Source organism: Cetorhinus maximus, chromosome 28 (assembly GCF_964194155.1).
Source record: "Cetorhinus maximus chromosome 28, sCetMax3.hap1.1, whole genome shotgun sequence".
NCBI classification, from domain to species: domain Eukaryota; kingdom Metazoa; phylum Chordata; class Chondrichthyes; order Lamniformes; family Cetorhinidae; genus Cetorhinus; species Cetorhinus maximus.
The window spans coordinates 16,821,460-16,840,774 of record NC_135906.1 but is presented as its reverse complement, the minus strand read 5'-3'; the positions used below and the strand labels follow the sequence as shown (position 1 = coordinate 16,840,774).

The following is a 19,315-nucleotide window of genomic DNA, read 5'->3' as shown; positions in this document are numbered from 1 at the left end:
ACGATGACGAGTGGGCAGTTTGGGATCGAGATGAGGATGAGGAGCGGTCAGTTTCAGATCAGGATCAGGATGCAGAGTAGACAGTTTCAGATCAAGATGATGAGCGGGCAATTTGGGGATCGGGATGTGGAGTGGGCAATTTCAAATCAGGATCAGCATTAGGAGGGGGCAGTTTCGGATCAGGATTTGGAGTGGGCAGTTTTGGAAGAGGATAACGAGCGGGCAATTTCGGATCGGGATGCGGAGTGGGCAGTTTTGGATCGGGATGCGGAGTGGGCAGTTTCGGATCAGGATGCGGAGTGGGCAGTTTCAGATCAGCATTAGGAGCGGGCAGTTTCGGATCAGGATTTCGAGTGGGCAGTTTCGGATCAGGAATGAGGAGTGGGCGGTTTCGGATCAGGATGTGGAGTGGGCAGTTTTGGTTCGAGATGAGGATGAGGAGCGGTCAGTTTCAGATCAGGATCAGGATGAGGAGTGGGCAGTTTCGGATCTGGATCAGGATGAGGAGTGGGCAGTTTCGGATCAGGATGAGGAGTGGGCAGTTTCCGATCAGGATGAGGAGTGGGCAATTTGGGATCAGGATGAGGAGTGAGCAGATTCGGATCAGGATGAGGAGTGGGCAGTTTGGGATCAGGATGAGGAGTGGGCAGTTTGGGATCAGGATGAGGAGTGGGCAGTTTCGGATCGGGATGAGCAGTGGGCAGTTTTGGATCAGGATCAGTATGAGGAATGGCCAGTTTCAGATCAGGATCAGGATGAGTGGGCAGTTTGTGATCGGGATGAAGTGTGGGCAGTTTTGGATCAGGATCAGATGAGGAGCAGGCAGTTTGGGGATCGGGATGGGGAGTGGGTAGTTTCTGATCAGGATCAGGATGAGGAGCCGGCAGTTTTAGATCAGGATGAGGAGTGGGCAGTTTGGGATCGGGATGACGCGTGGGCAGTTTTGGATCAGGAAGAAGTGTGGGCTGTTTCGGATCTGGATCAGGATGCGGAGTGGCCAGTTTCAGATCAGGATGAAGAGTGGGCGGTTTGGGATCAGGATGAGGAGTGGGCAGTTTGGGATCAGGATGAGGAGTGGGCAGTTTGGGATCAGGATGAGGAGTGGGCAGTTTTGGATCAGGATTTGGAGCAGGCAGTTTTGGAACAGGATAACGAGCGGGCAATTTTTTGATCGGGATGAGGGATGGGCAGTTTTGGTTCGAGATGAGGATGAGGAGCGGTCAGTTTCAGATCAGGATCAGGATGAGGAGTGGGCTGTTTCGGATCTGGATCAGGATGAGGAGTGGGCAGTTTCAGATCGGGATGAGGAGTGGGGAGTTTCGGATCGGGATGAGCAGTGGGCAGTTTTGGATCAGGATCAGTATGAGGAACGGTCAGTTTCAGATCAGGATGAGTGGGCAGTTTGGGATCACGATGACGAGTGGGCAGTTTGGGATCGAGATGAGGATGAGGAGCGGTCAGTTTCAGATCAGGATCAGGATGCAGAGTAGACAGTTTCAGATCAGGATGATGAGCGGGCAATTTGGGGGTCGGCATGTGGAGTGGGCAATTTCAAATCAGGATCAGCATTAGGAGGGGGCACTTTCGGATCAGGATTTGGAGTGGGCAGTTTTGGAAGAGGATAACGAGCGGGCAATTTCGGATCGGGATGAGGAGTGGGCAGTTTCGGATCGGGATGCGGAGTGGGCAGTTTCAGATCAACATCAGGAGGGGGCAGTTTCGGATCAGGATTTGGAGTGGGCAGTTTCGGATCAGGATGAGGAGTGGGCAATTTCGGATCGGGATGAGGAGTGGGCAGTTTTGGTTCGAGATGAGGATGAGGAGCGGTCAGTTTCAGATCAGGATGCGGAGTGGGCAGTTTCAGATCAGGATGATGAGTGGTCAGTTTGGGGATCGGGATTGGGAGTGGGCAGTTTGTGATCGGGATGAAGTGTGGGCAGTTTTGGATCAGGATCAGATGAGGAGCAGGCAGTTTGGGGATCGGGATGGGGAGTGGGTAGTTTCTGATCAGGATCAGGATGAGGAGCCGGCAGTTTTAGATCAGGATGAGGAGTGGGCAGTTTGGGATCGGGATGACGCGTGGGCAGTTTTGGATCAGGAAGAAGTGTGGGCTGTTTCGGATCTGGATCAGGATGCGGAGTGGCCAGTTTCAGATCAGGATGAAGAGTGGGCGGTTTGGGATCAGGATGAGGAGTGGGCAGTTTGGGATCAGGATGAGGAGTGGGCAGTTTTGGATCAGGAAGAAGTGTGGGCTGTTTCGGATCTGGATCAGGATGAGGAGTGGGCAGTTTCGGATCGGGATGAGGAGTGGGCAGTTTTGGATCTGGATCAAGATGAGGAGTGGGCAGTTTCGGATCAGGATGAGGAGTGGGCAGTTTCGGATCGGGATGAGGAGTGGGCAGTTTCGGATCGGGATGAGGAGTGGGCAGTTTTGGATCAGGATCAGTATGAGGAACGGTCAGTTTCAGATCAGGATCAGGATGAGTGGGCAGTTTGCGATCACGATGACGAGTGGGCAGTTTGGGATCGAGATGAGGATGAGGAGCGGTCAGTTTCAGATCAGGATCAGGATGCAGAGTAGACAGTTTCAGATCAGGATGATGAGCGGGCAATTTGGGGGTCGGCATGTGGAGTGGGCAATTTCAAATCAGGATCAGCATTAGGAGGGGGCAGTTTCGGATCAGGATTTGGAGTGGGCAGTTTTGGAAGAGGATAACGAGCGGGCAATTTCAGATCGGGATGAGGAGTGGGCAGTTTCGGATCGGGATGCGGAGTGGGCAGTTTCAGATCAACATCAGGAGGGGGCAGTTTCAGATCAGGATTTGGAGTGGGCAGTTTCGGATCAGGATGAGGAGTGGGCAATTTCGGATCGGGATGAGGAGTGGGCAGTTTTGGTTCGAGATGAGGATGAGGAGCGGTCAGTTTCAGATCAGGATGCGGAGTGGGCAGTTTCAGATCAGGATGATGAGTGGTCAGTTTGGGGATCGGGATTGGGAGTGGGCAGTTTGTGATCGGGATGAAGTGTGGGCAGTTTTGGATCAGGATCAGATGAGGAGCAGGCAGTTTGGGGATCGGGATGGGGAGTGGGTAGTTTCTGATCAGGATCAGGATGAGGAGCCGGCAGTTTTAGATCAGGATGAGGAGTGGGCAGTTTGGGATCGGGATGACGCGTGGGCAGTTTTGGATCAGGAAGAAGTGTGGGCTGTTTCGGATCTGGATCAGGATGCGGAGTGGCCAGTTTCAGATCAGGATGAAGAGTGGGCGGTTTGGGATCAGGATGAGGAGTGGGCAGTTTGGGATCAGGATGAGGAGTGGGCAGTTTTGGATCAGGAAGAAGTGTGGGCTGTTTCGGATCTGGATCAGGATGAGGAGTGGGCAGTTTCGGATCGGGATGAGGAGTGGGCAGTTTTGGATCAGGATCAAGATGAGGAGTGGGCAGTTTCGGATCGGGATGAGGAGTGGGCAGTTTCGGATCGGGATGAGGAGTGGGCAGTTTTGGTTCGAGATGAGGATGAGGAGCGGTCAGTTTCAGATCAGGATCTGGATGAGGAGTGGGCAGTTTCCGATCAGGATCAGGAGTGGGCAGTTTCGGATCAGGATCAGGATGAGGAGCCGGCAGTTTTACATCAGGATGAGGAGTGGGCAGTTTGGGATCGGGATGACGCGTGGGCAGTTTTGGATCAGGAAGAAGTGTGGGCTGTTTCGGATCTGGATCAGGATGCTGAGTGGCCAGTTTCAGATCAGGATGAAGAGTGGGCGGTTTGGGATCAGGATGAGGAGTGGGCGGTTTGGGATCAGGATGAGGAGTGGGCAGTTTGGGATCAGGATGAGGAGTGGGCAGTTTGGGATCAGGATGAGGAGTGGGCAGTTTTGGATCAGGATTTGGAGCAGGCAGTTTTGGAACAGGATAACGAGCGGGCAATTTTTTGATCGGGATGAGGGATGGGCAGTTTTGGTTCGAGATGAGGATGAGGAGCGGTCAGTTTCAGATCAGGATCAGGATGAGGAGTGGGCTGTTTCGGATCTGGATCAGGATGAGGAGTGGGCCGTTTTGGATCGGGATGCAGAGTGGGCAGTTTCGGATCAGGATGTGGAGTGGGCAGTTTCAGATCAGCATTAGGAGCGGGCAGTTTCAGATCAGCATTAGGAGCGGGCAGTTTTGCATCAGCATTAGGAGCGGGCAGTTTCGGATCAGGCTGAGGAGTGGGCAGTTTCGGATCAGGATGAGGAGTGGGCAGTTTCGGATCAGGATGATGAGTGGGCAGTTTGGGGTTCGGGATGTGGAGTGGGCAGTTTGGGGATCGGGATGTGGAGTGGGCAGTTTGGGGATCGGGATATGGAGTGGGCAGTTTCGGATCAGGATGTGGAGTGGGCAGTTTCAGATCAGCATTAGGAGCGGGCAGTTTCGGATCAGCATTAGGAGCGGGCAGTTTCGGATCAGGATGAGGAGTGGGCAGTTTCGGATCAGGATGAGGAGTGGGCAATTTCGGATCGGGATGAGGAGTGGGCAGTTTTGGTTCGAGATGAGGATGAGGAGCGGTCAGTTTCAGATCAGGATCTGGATGAGGAGTGGGCAGTTTCCGATCAGGATGAGGAGTGGGCAGTTTCGGATCAGGATCAGGATGAGGAGTGGGCAGTTTGCGATCTGGATCAGGATGCGGAGTGGGCAGTTTCAGATCAGCATTAGGAGCGGGCAGTTTCGGATCAGGATGAGGAGTGGGCAGTTTTGGATCAGGATGTGGAGTGGGCAATTTTGGATCAGGATGAGGAGTGGGCAATTTTGGATCAGGATGAGGAGTGGGTAGTTTGGGGATCGGGATGAGGAGTGGGCAGTTTGGGGATCGGGATGTGGAGTGGGCAGTTTGGGGATCGGGATGAGGAGTGGGCAGTTTCAGATCGAGATGAGGATGAGGAGCGGTCAGTTTCAGATCAGGACCAGGATGAGGAGTGGGCAGTTTCGGATCTGGATCAGGATGAGGAGTGGGCAGTTTTGGATCAGGATGAGGAGTGGGCAGTTTCGGATCTGGATCAGGATGAGAATTGGGCAATTTTGGATCAGGATGAGGAGCGGGCAATTTCGGATCAGGATGAGGAGTGGGCAGTTTCAGATCAGGATGAGAAGTGGGCAATTTCAGATCAGCATTAGGAGCGGTCAGTTTCAGATCAGGATGATGAGCGGGCAATTTGGGGATTGGGATGTGGAGTGGGCAATTTCAAATCAGGATCAGGATGATGAGCGGGCAATTTGGGGATTGGGATGTGGAGTGGGCAATTTCAAATCAGGATCAGCATTAGGAGGGGGCAGTTTTGGATCAGGATTTGGAGTGGGCAGTTTTGGAAGAGGATAACGAGCGGGCAATTTTGGATCGGGATGCGGAGTGGGCAGTTTCGGATCTGGATCGGGATGAGGAGTGTGTAGTTTTGGATCGGGATCAAGATGAGGAGTGGGCAGTTTGGGATCAGTATGAGGAGTGGACAGCTTTGGATAGGGATGAGGAGTGGGCAGTTTAGGATCAGGATTTGCAGTGGGCAGTTTTGGAACAGGATAACGAGCGGGCAATTTTCTGATCGGGATCAGGAGTGGGCAGTTTTGGTTCGAGATGAGGATGAGGAGAGGTCAGTTTCAGATCAGGATCAGGATGAGGAGTGGCTAGTTTCGGATCAGGATGTGGAGTGGCCCGTTTCAGATCAAGCTGAGGATGAGAACTGGGCAGTTTCAGATCAGGATGATGAGTGGGCAGTTTGGGGTTCGGGATGTGGAGTGGGCAGTTTGGGGATCGGGATGTGGAGTGGGCAGTTTGGGGATCAGGATATGGAGTGGGCAGTTTGGGGATCAGGATGTGGAGTGGGCAGTTTGGGGATCGGGATGAGGAGTGGGCAGTTTGGGGATCGGGATGTGGAGTGGGCATTTTGGGGATCGGGATGAGGAGTGGGCAGTTTGGGGATCGGGATGAGGAGTGGGTAGTTTGGGGATCGGGATGAGGAGTGGGCAGATTCGGATCAGGATGAGGAGTGGGCAGTTTCAGATCAGCATTAGGAGCGGTCAGTTTTGGATCAGGATTTGGAGCGGGCAGTTTTGGAACAGGATAACGAGCGGGCAATTTTCTGATCGGGATGAGGAGTGGGCACTTTCGGATCTGGATCGGGAGGAGGAGAGGGCAGTTTTGGATCGGGATCAGGATGAGGAGCGAGCAGATCAGGATCAGGATGAGGAGTAGGCAGTTTGGGATCAGGAGGAGGATGAGGAGTGGGCAGTTTTCGATCGGGATGAGGAGTGGGCAGTTTGGGATCAGGATGAGGAGTGCGCAGTTTGGGGATCGGGATGAGGAGTGGGCAGTTTGGGGATCGGGATGAGGAGTGGGCAGTTTGGGGATCGGGATGAGGAGTGGGCAGTTTGTGGATCAGGATGAGGAGTGGGCAGTTTGGGGATCGGGATGAGGAGTAGGCAGTTTGGGGATCAGGATGCGGAGTGGCCAGTTTCGGATAAGGATAGTGAGTGGGCAGTTTCAGATCAGGATGCGGAGTGGGCAGTTTCAGATCGAGATGAGGAGTGGGCAGTTACGGATCAGGATGCGGAGTGGGCAGTTTCGGATCAGGATGGAGAGTGGGCAGTTTCGGATCAGCATTAGGAGGGGGCAGTTTTGGATCAGGATTTGGAGCAGGCAGTTTTGGAACAGGATAACGAGCGGGCAATTGTCTCATCGGGATGAGCAGTGGGCAGTTTTGGTTCGAGATTAAGATGAGGAGCGGTCAGTTTCAGATCAGGATCAGGATGAGGAGTGGGCAGTTTCGGATCAGAATGAGGAGTGGGCAGTTTTGGATCAGGATGCGGAGTGGGCAGTTTGAGATCAGGATGAGGAGTGGGCAGTTTCGGATCTGGGTCAGGATGAGGAGTGGGCAGTTTCGGATCTGGATCAGGATGCGGAGTGGGCAGTTTCAGATCAGCATTAGGAGCGGGCAGTTTCAGATCAGGATTTGGAGGGGGCAGTTTTGGAACAGGATAACGAGCGGGAAATTTCGGATCGGAATGAGTGGGTAGTTTTGGTTCGAGATGAGGGTGAGGAGCGGTCAGTTTCAGATCAGGATCAGGATGAGCAGTGGGTAATTTTGGATCAGGATGAGGAGTGGGCAATTTGGGATCAGGATGAGGAGTGGGCAGTTTCGGATCAGGATGAGGAGTGGGCAGTTTCAGATCAGGATGAGTAGTGGGCAGTTTGGGATCAGGATGAGGAGTGGGCAGTTTGGGATCAGGATGAGGAGTGGGCAGTTTCGGATCAGGATGCGGAGTGGTCAGTTTCGGATCAGGATGCGGAGTGGGCAGTTTCGGATCAGGATGAGGAGCGGTCAGTTTCAGATCAGGATCAGGATGAGGAGTGGGCAATTTCAGATCGGGATGAGTGGGCAGTTTTGGTTCGAGATGAGGGTGAGGAGCGGTCAGTTTCAGATCAGGATCAGGATCAGGATGAGGAGTGGGCAGTTTCGGATCGGGATGAGGAGTGGGGAGTTTCGGATCGGGATGAGGAGTGGGCAGTTTTGGATCAGGATCAGTATGAGGAACGGTCAGTTTCAGATCAGGATCAGGATGAGTGGGCAGTTTGGGATCACGATGACGAGTGGGCAGTTTGGGATCGAGATGAGGATGAGGAGCGGTCAGTTTCAGATCAGGATCAGGATGCGGAGCAGACAGTTTCAGATCAAGATGATGAGCGGGCAATTTGGGGATCGGGATGTGGAGTGGGCAATTTCAAATCAGGATCAGCATTAGGAGGGGACAGTTTCGGCTCAGGATTTGGAGTGGGCAGTTTTGGAAGAGGATAACGAGCGGGCAATTTCGGATCGGGATGAGGAGTGGGCAGTTTTGGATCGGGATGCGGAGTGGGCAGTTTCGGATCAGGATGCGGAGTGGGCAGTTTCAGATCAGCATTAGGAGCGGGCAGTTTCAGATCAGCATTAGGAGCGGGCAGTTTCGGATCAGCATTAGGAGCGGGCAGTTTCGGATCAGGCTGAGGAGTGGGCAGTTTCGGATCAGGATGAGGAGTGGGCAGTTTCGGATCAGGATGATGAGTGGGCAGTTTGGGGTTCGGGATGTGGAGTGGGCAGTTTGGGGATCAGGATGTGGAGTGGGCAGTTTCGGATCAGGATGTGGAGTGGGCAGTTTCAGATCAGCATTAGGGGCGGGCAGTTTCGGATCAGCATTAGGAGCGGGCAGTTTCGGATCAGGATGAGGAGTGGGCAGTTTCGGATCAGGATGAGGAGTGGGCAATTTCGGATCGAGATGAGGAGTGGGCAGTTTTGGTTCGAGATGAGGATGAGGAGCGTTCAGTTTCAGATCAGGATCTGGATGAGGAGTGGGCAGTTTCCGATCAGGATCAGGATGAGGAGTGGGCAGTTTCGGATCAGGATCAGGATGAGGAGTGGGCAGTTTGCGATCTGGATCAGGATGCGGAGTGGGCAGTTTCAGATCAGCATTAGGAGCGGGCAGTTTGGGATCAGGATGAGGAGTGGGCAGTTTTGGATCAGGATGAGGAGTGGGCAATTTCGGATCAGGATTCGGAGTGGCCAGTTTCGGATCAGGACGCGGAGCGGACAGTTTCGGATCTGGATCAGGATGAGGAGTGGGCAATTTTGGATCAGGATGAGGAGCGGTCAGTTTCAGATCAGGATGAGGAGTGGGCAGTTTCGGATCTGGATCAGGATGAGGAGTGGGCAATTTTGGATCAGGATGAGGAGTGGGCAATTTTGGATCAGGATGAGGAGTGGGCAGTTTGGTGATCGGGATGACGCGTGGGCAGTTTCAGATCAGGATCAGGATGAGGAGTGGGCAGTTTCAGATCAGCATTAGGAGCGGTCAGTTTCAGATCAGGATGATGAGCGGGCAATTTGGGGATCGGGATGTGGAGTGGGCAATTTCAAATCAGGATCAGCATTAGGAGGGGGCAGTTTCGGATCAGGATTTGGAGTGGGCAGTTTTGGAAGAGGGTAACGAGCGGGCAATTTCGGATCGGGATGCGGAGTGGGCAGTTTTGGATCGGGATGCGGAGTGGGCAGTTTTGGATCGGGATCAGGATGAGGAGTGGGCAGTTTGGGATCAGGATGAGGAGTGGGCAGTTTTGGATCGGGATGAGGAGTGGGCAGTTTTGGATCGGGATGAGGAGTGGGCAGTTTGGGATCAGGATGAGGAGTGGGCAGTTTGGGATCAGGATTTGGAGCGGGCAGTTTTGGAACAGGATAACGAGCGGGCAATTTTCTGATCGGGATGAGGAGTGGGCAGTTGTGGTTCGAGATGAGGATGAGGAGCGATCAGTTTCGGATCAGGATGTGGAGTGGGCAGTTTCGGATCAGGATGTGGAGTGGGCAGTTTCGGATCTGGATCGGGATGAGGAGTGGGCAGTTTCGGATCTGGATCGGGAGGAGGAGAGGGCAGTTTTGGATCGGGATCAGGATGAGGAGCGAGCAGATCAGGATCAGGATGAGGAGTAGGCAGTTTGGGATCAGGATGAGGATGAGGAGTGGGCAGTTTTGGATCGGGATGAGGAGTGGGCAGTTTGGGATCGGGATGAGGAGTGGGCAGTTTGGGGATCGGGATGAGGAGTGGGCAGTTGTGGTTCGAGATGAGGATGAGGAGCGGTCAGTTTCGGATCAGGATGTGGAGTGGGCAGTTTCGGATCAGGATGTGGAGTGGGCAGTTTCGGATCTGGATCGGGATGAGGAGTGGGCAGTTTCGGATCAGGATGCGGAGTGGCCCGTTTCAGATCGAGATGAGGATGAGAACTGGGCAGTTTCAGATCAGGATGATGAGTGGGCAGTTTGGGGATCGGGATGTGGAGCGGGCAGTTTGGGGATCTGGATGTGGAGTGGGCAGTTTGGGGATCGGGATGTGGAATGGGCAGTTTGGGGATCGGGATGTGGATTGGGCAGTTTCGGGATCGGGATGTGGAATGGGCAGTTTGGGGTTCGGGATGTGGAGCGGGCAGTTTGGGGATCGGGATGTGGAGCGGGCAGTTTGGGGATCGGGATGTGGAGCGGGCAGTTTGGGGATCGGGATGTGGAGCGGGCAGTTTGGGGATCGGGATGTGGAATGGGCAGTTTGGGGATCGGGATGTGGATTGGGCAGTTTGGGGATCGGGATGTGGAATGGGCAGTTTGGGGATCGGGATGTGGAGTGGGCAGTTTGGGGATCGGGATGTGGAGTGGGCAGTTTGGGGATCGGGATGTGGAGTGGGCAGTTTGGGGATCGGGATGAGGAGTGGGCAGTTTGGGGATCGGGATGAGGAGTGGGCAGTTTGGGGATCGGGATGAGGAGTGGGCAGTTTGGGGATCGGGATGTGGAGTGGGCAGTTTGGGGATCGGGATGAGGAGTGGGCAGTTTGGGGATCGGGATGAGGAGTGGGCAGTTTGGGGATCGGGATGAGGAGTGGGCAGTTTCGGATCAGGATGCGGAGTGGGCAGTTTCAGATCAGCATTTGGAGCGGTCAGTTTCAGATCAGGATTTGGAGCGGGCAGTTTTGGAACAGGATAACGAGCGGGCAATTTCTGATCGGGATGAGGAGTGGGCAGTTTGGGATCAGGATGAGGAGTGGGCAGTTTCAGATCAGGATGAGGAGTGGGCAGTTTGGGTATCGGGATTGGGAGTGGGCAGTTTGTGATCAGGATGAAGTGTGGGCAGTTTTGGATCAGGATCAGATGAGGAGCAGGCAGTTTGGGGATCGGGATGGGGAGTGGGTAGTTTCTGATCAGGATCAGGATGAGAAGTGGGCAGTTTTAGATAAGGATGATGAGTGGGCAGTTTGGGGATCGGGATGTGGAGTGGGCAGTTTGGGGATCGGGATGTGGAGTGGGCAGTTTGGGGATCGGGATGTGGAGTGGGCAGTTTGGGGATCGGGATGAGGAGTGGGCAGTTTGGGGATCAGGATGAGGAGTGGGCAGTTTGGGGATCGGGATGAGGAGTGGGCAGTTTGGTGATCGGGATGAGGAGTGGGCAGTTTTAGATCATGATCAGGATGCGGAGTGGGCAGTTTCAGATCGAGATGAGGAGTGGGCAGTTACGGATCAGGATGCGGAGTGGGCAGTTTCGGATCAGGATGGAGAGTGGGCAGTTTCGGATCAGCATTAGGAGGGGGCAGTTTTGGATCAGGATTTGGAGCAGGCAGTTTTGGAACAGGATAACGAGCGGGCAATTTTCTCATCGGGATGAGGAGTGGGCAGTTTTGGTTCGAGATTAAGATGAGGAGTGGTCAGTTTCAGATCAGGATCAGGATGAGGAGTGGGCAGTTTCGGATCAGAATGAGGAGTGGGCATTTTCGGATCAGGATGCGGAGTGGGCAGTTTGAGATCAGGATGTGGAGTGGGCAGTTTCGGATCAGGATGCGGAGTGGACAGTTTCAGATCAGGATCAGGATGAGGAGTGGGCAGTTTCGGATCTGGATCAGGATGAGGAGTGGGCAGTTTCGGATCTGGGTCAGGATGAGGAGTGGGCAGTTTCGGATCAGGATGAGGAGTGGGCAGTTTCGGATCAGGATGAGGAGTGGGCAGTTTCGGATCCGGATGAGGAGCGGGCTGTTTTGGATCGGGATGAGGAGCGGGTAGTTTCGGATCAGGATGAGAGTTGGCAGTTTCGGAGCAGGATCAGGATGGGGAGCGGGTAGTTTGGGATCAGGATGCGGAGTGGCCAGTTTCGGATCAGGCTGATGAGCGGGCAGTTTGGCGATCGGGATGTGGAGTGGGCAGTTTGGGGATCGGGATGTGGAGTGGGCAGTTTGGGGATCAGGATGCGGAGTGGCCAGTTTCGGATAAGGATAGTGAGTGGGCAGTTTCAGATCAGGATGAGGAGTGGGCAGTTTCAGATCAGGATGAGGAGTGGGCGGTTTTGGATCAGGATACGGAGTGGGCAGTTTCCGATCAGGATCGGGATGAGGAGTGGGCAATTTCCAATCGGGATGAGCAGTGGGCAGTTTTGGATCAGGATGATGAGCGGGCTGTATTGGATCGGGATGAGGAGCGGGTAGTTTAGGATCAGGATGAGATTTGGCAGTTTCGGAACAGGATCAGGATGGGGAGTGGGCAGTTTCCTATCGGGATGAGCAGCGGGCAATTTTGGATCAGGATGATGAGCAGGCAATTTTGGATCAGGATGAGTGGCGGTCAGTTTAGGTCCAGGTTGAGGAGCGGTCAGTTTTGGATCAGGATGACGAGCAGCAAATTTCGGATCGGGATGTGAATTGGGCTGGTTCAGATCAGGATGAGCAGTGGGCAGTTTCAGATCAGGATCAGGAGCGGGCTGTTTTGGATCAAGATGAGGAGTGGGCAATTTGGGATCAGGATGAGTGGGCAATTTGGGATCAGGATGAGGAGTGGGCAATTTGGGTTCAGGATCGGGATGAGGAGCGGGCAGTTTTGGATCGGGATGCAGAGTGGGCAGTTTTGGATCAGGATGAAGAGTGGGCAGTTTTGGATCAGGATGAGGAGTGGGCAGTTTTGGATCAGGATGAGGAGTAGCAGTTTCGGATCGGGATGAGGAGTGGGCAGTTTCAGATCAGGATGCGGAGTGGGCAGTTTCAGATCGAGATGAGGAGTGGGCAGTTACGGATCAGGATGCGGAGTGGGCAGTTTCGGATCAGGATGGAGAGTGGGCAGTTTCGGATCAGCATTAGGAGGGGGCAGTTTTGGATCAGGATTTGGAGCAGGCAGTTTTGGAACAGGATAACGAGCGGGCAATTTTCTCATCGGGATGAGGAGTGGGCAGTTTTGGTTCGAGATTAAGATGAGGAGCGGTCAGTTTCAGATCAGGATCAGGATGAGGAGTGGGCAGTTTCGGATCAGAATGAGGAGTGGGCAGTTTTGGATCAGGATGCGGAGTGGGCAGTTTGAGATCAGGATGAGGAGTGGGCAGTTTCGGATCTGGGTCAGGATGAGGAGTGGGCAGTTTCGGATCTGGATCAGGATGCGGAGTGGGCAGTTTCAGATCAGCATTAGGAGCGGGCAGTTTCAGATCAGGATTTGGAGGGGGCAGTTTTGGAACAGGATAACGAGCGGGAAATTTCGGATCGGAATGAGTGGGTAGTTTTGGTTCGAGATGAGGGTGAGGAGCGGTCAGTTTCAGATCAGGATCAGGATGAGGAGTGGGCAGTTTCGGATCAGGATGAGCAGTGGGTAATTTTGGATCAGGATGAGGAGTGGGCAATTTGGGATCAGGATGAGGAGTGGGCAGTTTCGGATCAGGATGAGGAGTGGGCAGTTTGGGATCAGGATGAGTAGTGGGCAGTTTGGGATCAGGATGAGGAGTGGGCAGTTTCGGATCAGGATGAGGAGTGGGCAGTTTCGGATCAGGATGCGGAGTGGTCAGTTTCGGATCAGGATGCGGAGTGGGCAGTTTCGGATCAGGATGAGGAGTGGGCAGTTTGTGGGTCAGGATGATGAGTGGGCAATTTGGGGTTCGGGATGTGGAGTGGGCAGTTTGGGGATCGGGATGTGGAGTGGGCAGTTTGGGGATCGGGATGTGGAGTGGGCAGTTTGGGGATCGGGATGTGGAGTGGGCAGTTTGGGGATCGGGATGAGGAGTGGGCAGTTTGGGGATCGGGATGTGGAGTGGGCAGTTTGGGGATCGGGATGAGGAGTGGGCAGTTTGGGGATCGGGATGAGGAGTGGGCAGTTTGGGGATCGGGATGAGGAGTGGGCAGTTTGGGGATCGGGATGAGGAGTGGGCAGTTTGGGGATCGGGATGTGGAGTGGGCAGTTTGGGGATCGGGATGAGGAGTGGGCAGTTTGGGGATCGGGATGAGGAGTGGGCAGTTTGGGGATCGGGATGAGGAGTGGGCAGTTTCGGATCAGGATGCGGAGTGGGCAGTTTCAGATCAGCATTTGGAGCGGTCAGTTTCAGATCAGGATTTGGAGCGGGCAGTTTTGGAACAGGATAACGAGCGGGCAATTTTCTGATCGGGATGAGGAGTGGGCAGTTTGGGATCAGGATGAGGAGTGGGCAGTTTCAGATCAGGATGAGGAGTGGGCAGTTTGGGTATCGGGATTGGGAGTGGGCAGTTTGTGATCAGGATGAAGTGTGGGCAGTTTTGGATCAGGATCAGATGAGGAGCAGGCAGTTTGGGGATCGGGATGGGGAGTGGGTAGTTTCTGATCAGGATCAGGATGAGAAGTGGGCAGTTTTAGATAAGGATGATGAGTGGGCAGTTTGGGGATCGGGATGTGGAGTGGGCAGTTTGGGGATCGGGATGTGGAGTGGGCAGTTTGGGGATCAGGATGTGGAGTGGGCAGTTTGGGGATCGGGATGAGGAGTGGGCAGTTTGGTGATCGGGATGAGGAGTGGGCAGTTTCAGATCATGATCAGGATGCGGAGTGGGCAGTTTCAGATCGAGATGAGGAGTAGGCAGTTACGGATCAGGATGCGGAGTGGGCAGTTTCGGATCAGGATGGAGAGTGGGCAGTTTCGGATCAGCATTAGGAGGGGGCAGTTTTGGATCAGGATTTGGAGCAGGCAGTTTAGGAACAGGATAACGAGCGGGCAATTTTCTCATCGGGATGAGGAGTGGGCAGTTTTAGTTCGAGATTAAGATGAGGAGCGGTCAGTTTCAGATCAGGATCAGAATGAGGAGTGGGCAGTTTCGGATCAGGATGCGGAGTGGGCAGTTTGAGATCAGGATGCGGAGTGGGCAGTTTCGGATCAGGATGCGGAGTGGGCAGTTTCGGATCAGGATGCGGAGTGGGCAGTTTCGGATCAGGATGCGGAGTGGGCAGTTTCAGATCAGGATCAGGATGAGGAGTGGGCAGTTTCGGATCTGGATCAGGATGAGGAGTGGGCAGTTTCGGATCTGGATCAGGATGCGGAGTGGGCAGTTTCAGATCAGCATTAGGAGCGGGCAGTTTCAGATCAGGATTTGGAGGGGGCAGTTTTGGAACAGGATAACGAGCGGGAAATTTCAGATCGGAATGAGTGGGTAGTTTTGGTTCGAGATGAGGGTGAGGAGCGGTCAGTTTCAGATCAGGATCAGGATGAGGAGTGGGCAGTTTCGGATCAGGATGAGCAGTGGGTAATTTTGGATCAGGATGAGGAGTGGGCAATTTGGGATCAGGATGAGGAGTGGGCAGTTTCGGATCAGGATGAGGAGTGGGCAGTTTCAGATCAGGATGAGTAGTGGGCAGTTTGGGATCAGGATGAGGAGTGGGCAGTTTCGGATCAGGATGAGGAGTTGGCAGTTTCGGATCAGGATGAGGAGCGGTCAGTTTCAGATCAGGATCAGGATGAGGAGTGGGCAATTTCAGATCGGGATGAGTGGGCAGTTTTGGTTCGAGATGAGGGTGAGGAGCGGTCAGTTTCAGATCAGGATCAGGATGAGGAGTGGGCAGTTTCGGATCGGGATGAGGAGTGGGGAGTTTCGGATCGGGATGAGGAGTGGGCAGTTTTGGATCAGGATCAGTATGAGGAACGGTCAGTTTCAGATCAGGATCAGGATGAGTGGGCAGTTTGGGATCACGATGACGAGTGGGCAGTTTGGGATCGAGATGAGGATGAGGAGCGGTCAGTTTCAGATCAGGATCAGGATGCAGAGTAGACAGTTTCAGATCAAGATGATGAGCGGGCAATTTGGGGATCGGGATGTGGAGTGGGCAATTTCAAATCAGGATCAGCATTAGGAGGGGGCAGTTTCGGCTCAGGATTTGGAGTGGGCAGTTTTGGAAGAGGATAACGAGCGGGCAATTTTGGATCGGGATGAGGAGTGGGCAGTTTTGGATCGGGATGCGGAGTTGGCAGTTTCGGATCAGGATGTGGAGTGGGCAGTTTCAGATCAGCATTAGGAGCGGGCAGTTTCAGATCAGCATTAGGAGCGGGCAGTTTCGGATCAGCAATAGGAGCGGGCAGTTTCGGATCAGGCTGAGGAGTGGGCAGTTTCGGATCAGGATGAGGAGTGGGCAGTTTCGGGTCAGGATGATGAGTGGGCAGTTTGGGGTTCGGGATGTGGAGTGGGCAGTTTGGGGATCAGGATGTGGAGTGGGCAGTTTGGGGATCGGGATGTGGAGTGGGCAGTTTGGGGATCGGGATGTGGAGTGGGCAGTTTGGGGATCGGGATGTGGAGTGGGCAGTTTGGGGATCGGGATGAGGAGTGGGCAGTTTGGGGATCGGGATGAGGAGTGGGCAGTTTGGGGATCGGGATGAGGAGTGGGCAGTTTGGGGATCGGGATGTGGAGTGGGCAGTTTGGGGATCGGGATGAGGAGTGGGCAGTTTGGGGATCGGGATGAGGAGTGGGCAGTTTGGGGATCGGGATGAGGAGTGGGCAGTTTGGGGATCGGGATGAGGAGTGGGCAGTTTGGGGATCGGGATGTGGAGTGGGCAGTTTGGGGATCGGGATGAGGAGTGGGCAGTTTGGGGATCGGGATGAGGAGTGGGCAGTTTGGGGATCGGGATGAGGAGTGGGCAGTTTCGGATCAGGATGCGGAGTGGGCAGTTTCAGATCAGCATTTGGAGCGGTCAGTTTCAGATCAGGATTTGGAGCGGGCAGTTTTGGAACAGGATAACGAGCGGGCAATTTTCTGATCGGGATGAGGAGTGGGCAGTTTGGGATCAGGATGAGGAGTGGGCAGTTTCAGATCAGGATGAGGAGTGGGCAGTTTGGGTATCGGGATTGGGAGTGGGCAGTTTGTGATCAGGATGAAGTGTGGGCAGTTTTGGATCAGGATCAGATGAGGAGCAGGCAGTTTGGGGATCGGGATGGGGAGTGGGTAGTTTCTGATCAGGATCAGGATGAGAAGTGGGCAGTTTTAGATAAGGATGATGAGTGGGCAGTTTGGGGATCGGGATGTGGAGTGGGCAGTTTGGGGATCGGGATGTGGAGTGGGCAGTTTGGGGATCGGGATGTGGAGTGGGCAGTTTGGGGATCGGGATGAGGAGTGGGCAGTTTGGGGATCGGGATGAGGAGTGGGCAGTTTGGTGATCGGGATGAGGAGTGGGCAGTTTCAGATCATGATCAGGATGCGGAGTGGGCAGTTTCAGATCGAGATGAGGAGTAGGCAGTTACGGATCAGGATGCGGAGTGGGCAGTTTCGGATCAGGATGGAGAGTGGGCAGTTTCGGATCAGCATTAGGAGGGGGCAGTTTTGGATCAGGATTTGGAGCAGGCAGTTTAGGAACAGGATAACGAGCGGGCAATTTTCTCATCGGGATGAGGAGTGGGCAGTTTTGGTTCGAGATTAAGAAGAGTAGCGGTCAGTTTCAGATCAGGATCAGGATGAGGAGTGGGCAGTTTCGGATCAGAATGAGGAGTGGGCAGTTTCGGATCAGGATGCGGAGTGGGCAGTTTGAGATCAGGATGTGGAGTGGGCAGTTTCGGATCAGGATGCGGAGTGGGCAGTTTCGGATCAGGATGCGGAGTGGGCAGTTTCGGATCAGGATGCGGAGTGGGCAGTTTCGGATCAGGATGCGGAGTGGGCAGTTTCAGATCAGGATCAGGAGTGGGCAGTTTCGGATCTGGATCAGGATGAGGAGTGGGCAGTTTCGGATCTGGATCAGGATGCGGAGTGGGCAGTTTCAGATCAGCATTAGGAGCGGGCAGTTTCAGATCAGGATTTGGAGGGGGCAGTTTTGGAACAGGATAACGAGCGGGAAATTTCAGATCGGAATGAGTGGGTAGTTTTGGTTCGAGATGAGGGTGAGGAGCGGTCAGTTTCAGATCAGGATCAGGATGAGGAGTGGGCAGTTTCGGATCAGGATGAGCAGTGGGTAATTTTGGATCAGGATGAGGAGTGGGCAATTTGGGATCAGGATGAGGAGTGGGCAGTTTCGGATCAGGATGAGGAGTGGGCAGTTTCAGATCAGGATGAGTAGTGGGCAGTTTGGGATCAGGATGAGGAGTGGGCAGTTTCGGATCAGGATGCGGAGTGGGCAGTTTCGGATCAGGATGCGGAGTGGTCAGTTTCGGATCAGGATGCGGAGTGGGCAGTTTCGGATCAGGATGAGGAGTGGGCAATTTCAGATCGGGATGAGTGGGCAGTTTTAGTTCGAGATGAGGGTGAGGAGCGGTCAGTTTCAGATCAGGATCAGGATGCGGAGTGGGCAGTTTCGGATCGGGATGAGGAGTGGGGAGTTTCGGATCGGGATGAGGAGTGGGCAGTTTTGGATCAGGATCAGTATGAGGAACGGTCAGTTTCAGATCAGGATCAGGATGAGTGGGCAGTTTGGGATCACGATGACGAGTGGGCAGTTTGGGATCGAGATGAGGATGAGGAGCGGTCAGTTTCAGATCAGGATCAGGATGCAGAGTAGACAGTTTCAGATCAAGATGATGAGCGGGCAATTTGGGGATCGGGATGTGGAGTGGGCAATTTCAAATCAGGATCAGCATTAGGAGGGGGCAGTTTCGGCTCAGGATTTGGAGTGGGCAGTTTTGGAAGAGGATAACGAGCGGGCAATTTCGGATCGGGATGCGGAGTGGGCAGTTTTGGATCGGGATGCGGAGTGGGCAGTTTTGGATCGGGATCAGGATGAGGAGTGGGCAGTTTGGGATCAGGATGAGGATGAGGAGTGGGCAGTTTTGGATCGGGATGAGGAGTGGGCAGTTTTGGATCGGGATGAGGAGTGGGCAGTTTGGGATCAGGATGAGGAGTGGGCAGTTTGGGATCAGGATTTGGAGCGGGCAGTTTTGGAACAGGATAACGAGCGGGCAATTTTCTGATCGGGTTGAGGAGTGGGCATTTGTGGTTCGAGATGAGGATGAGGAGCGGTCAGTTTCGGATCAGGATGTGGAGTGGGCAGTTTCGGATCAGGATGTGGAGTGGGCAGTTTCGGATCTGGATCGGGATGAGGAGTGGGCAGTTTCGGATCAGGATGCGGAGTGGCCCGTTTCAGATCGAGATGAGGATGAGAACTGGGCAGTTTCAGATCAGGATGATGAGTGGGCAGTTTGGGAATCGGGATGTGGAGTGGGCAGTTTGGGGATCGGGATGTGGAGTGGGCAGTTTGGGGATCTGGATGTGGAGTGGGCAGTTTGGGGATCGGGATGTGGAGTGGGCAGTTTGGGGATCGGGATGTGGAGTGGGCAGTTTGGGGATCGGGATGTGGAGTGGGCAGTTTGGGGATCGGGATGTGGAGTGGGCAGTTTGGGGATCGGGATGTGGAGTGGGCAGTTTGGGGATCGGGATGTGGAGTGGGCAGTTTGGGGATCGGGATGTGGAGTGGGCAGTTTGGGGATCGGGATGAGGAGTGGGCAGTTTGGGGATCGGGATGAGGAGTGGGCAGTTTGGGGATCGGGATGAGGAGTGGGCAGTTTGGGATCAGGATGAGGAGTGGGCAGTTTCGGATCAGGATGAGGAGTG

At 54.2% G+C, this 19,315-nt stretch overlaps 1 protein-coding gene across 1 annotated transcript in view; it reads left to right on the top strand.

Annotated features, from left to right (window-relative positions):
* The window catches only part of gtf2f1 (general transcription factor IIF, polypeptide 1), an 87,255-nt gene that overhangs the window by 30,473 nt on the left and 37,467 nt on the right, over positions 1 to 19,315 (top strand). The window lies entirely within an intron of this gene.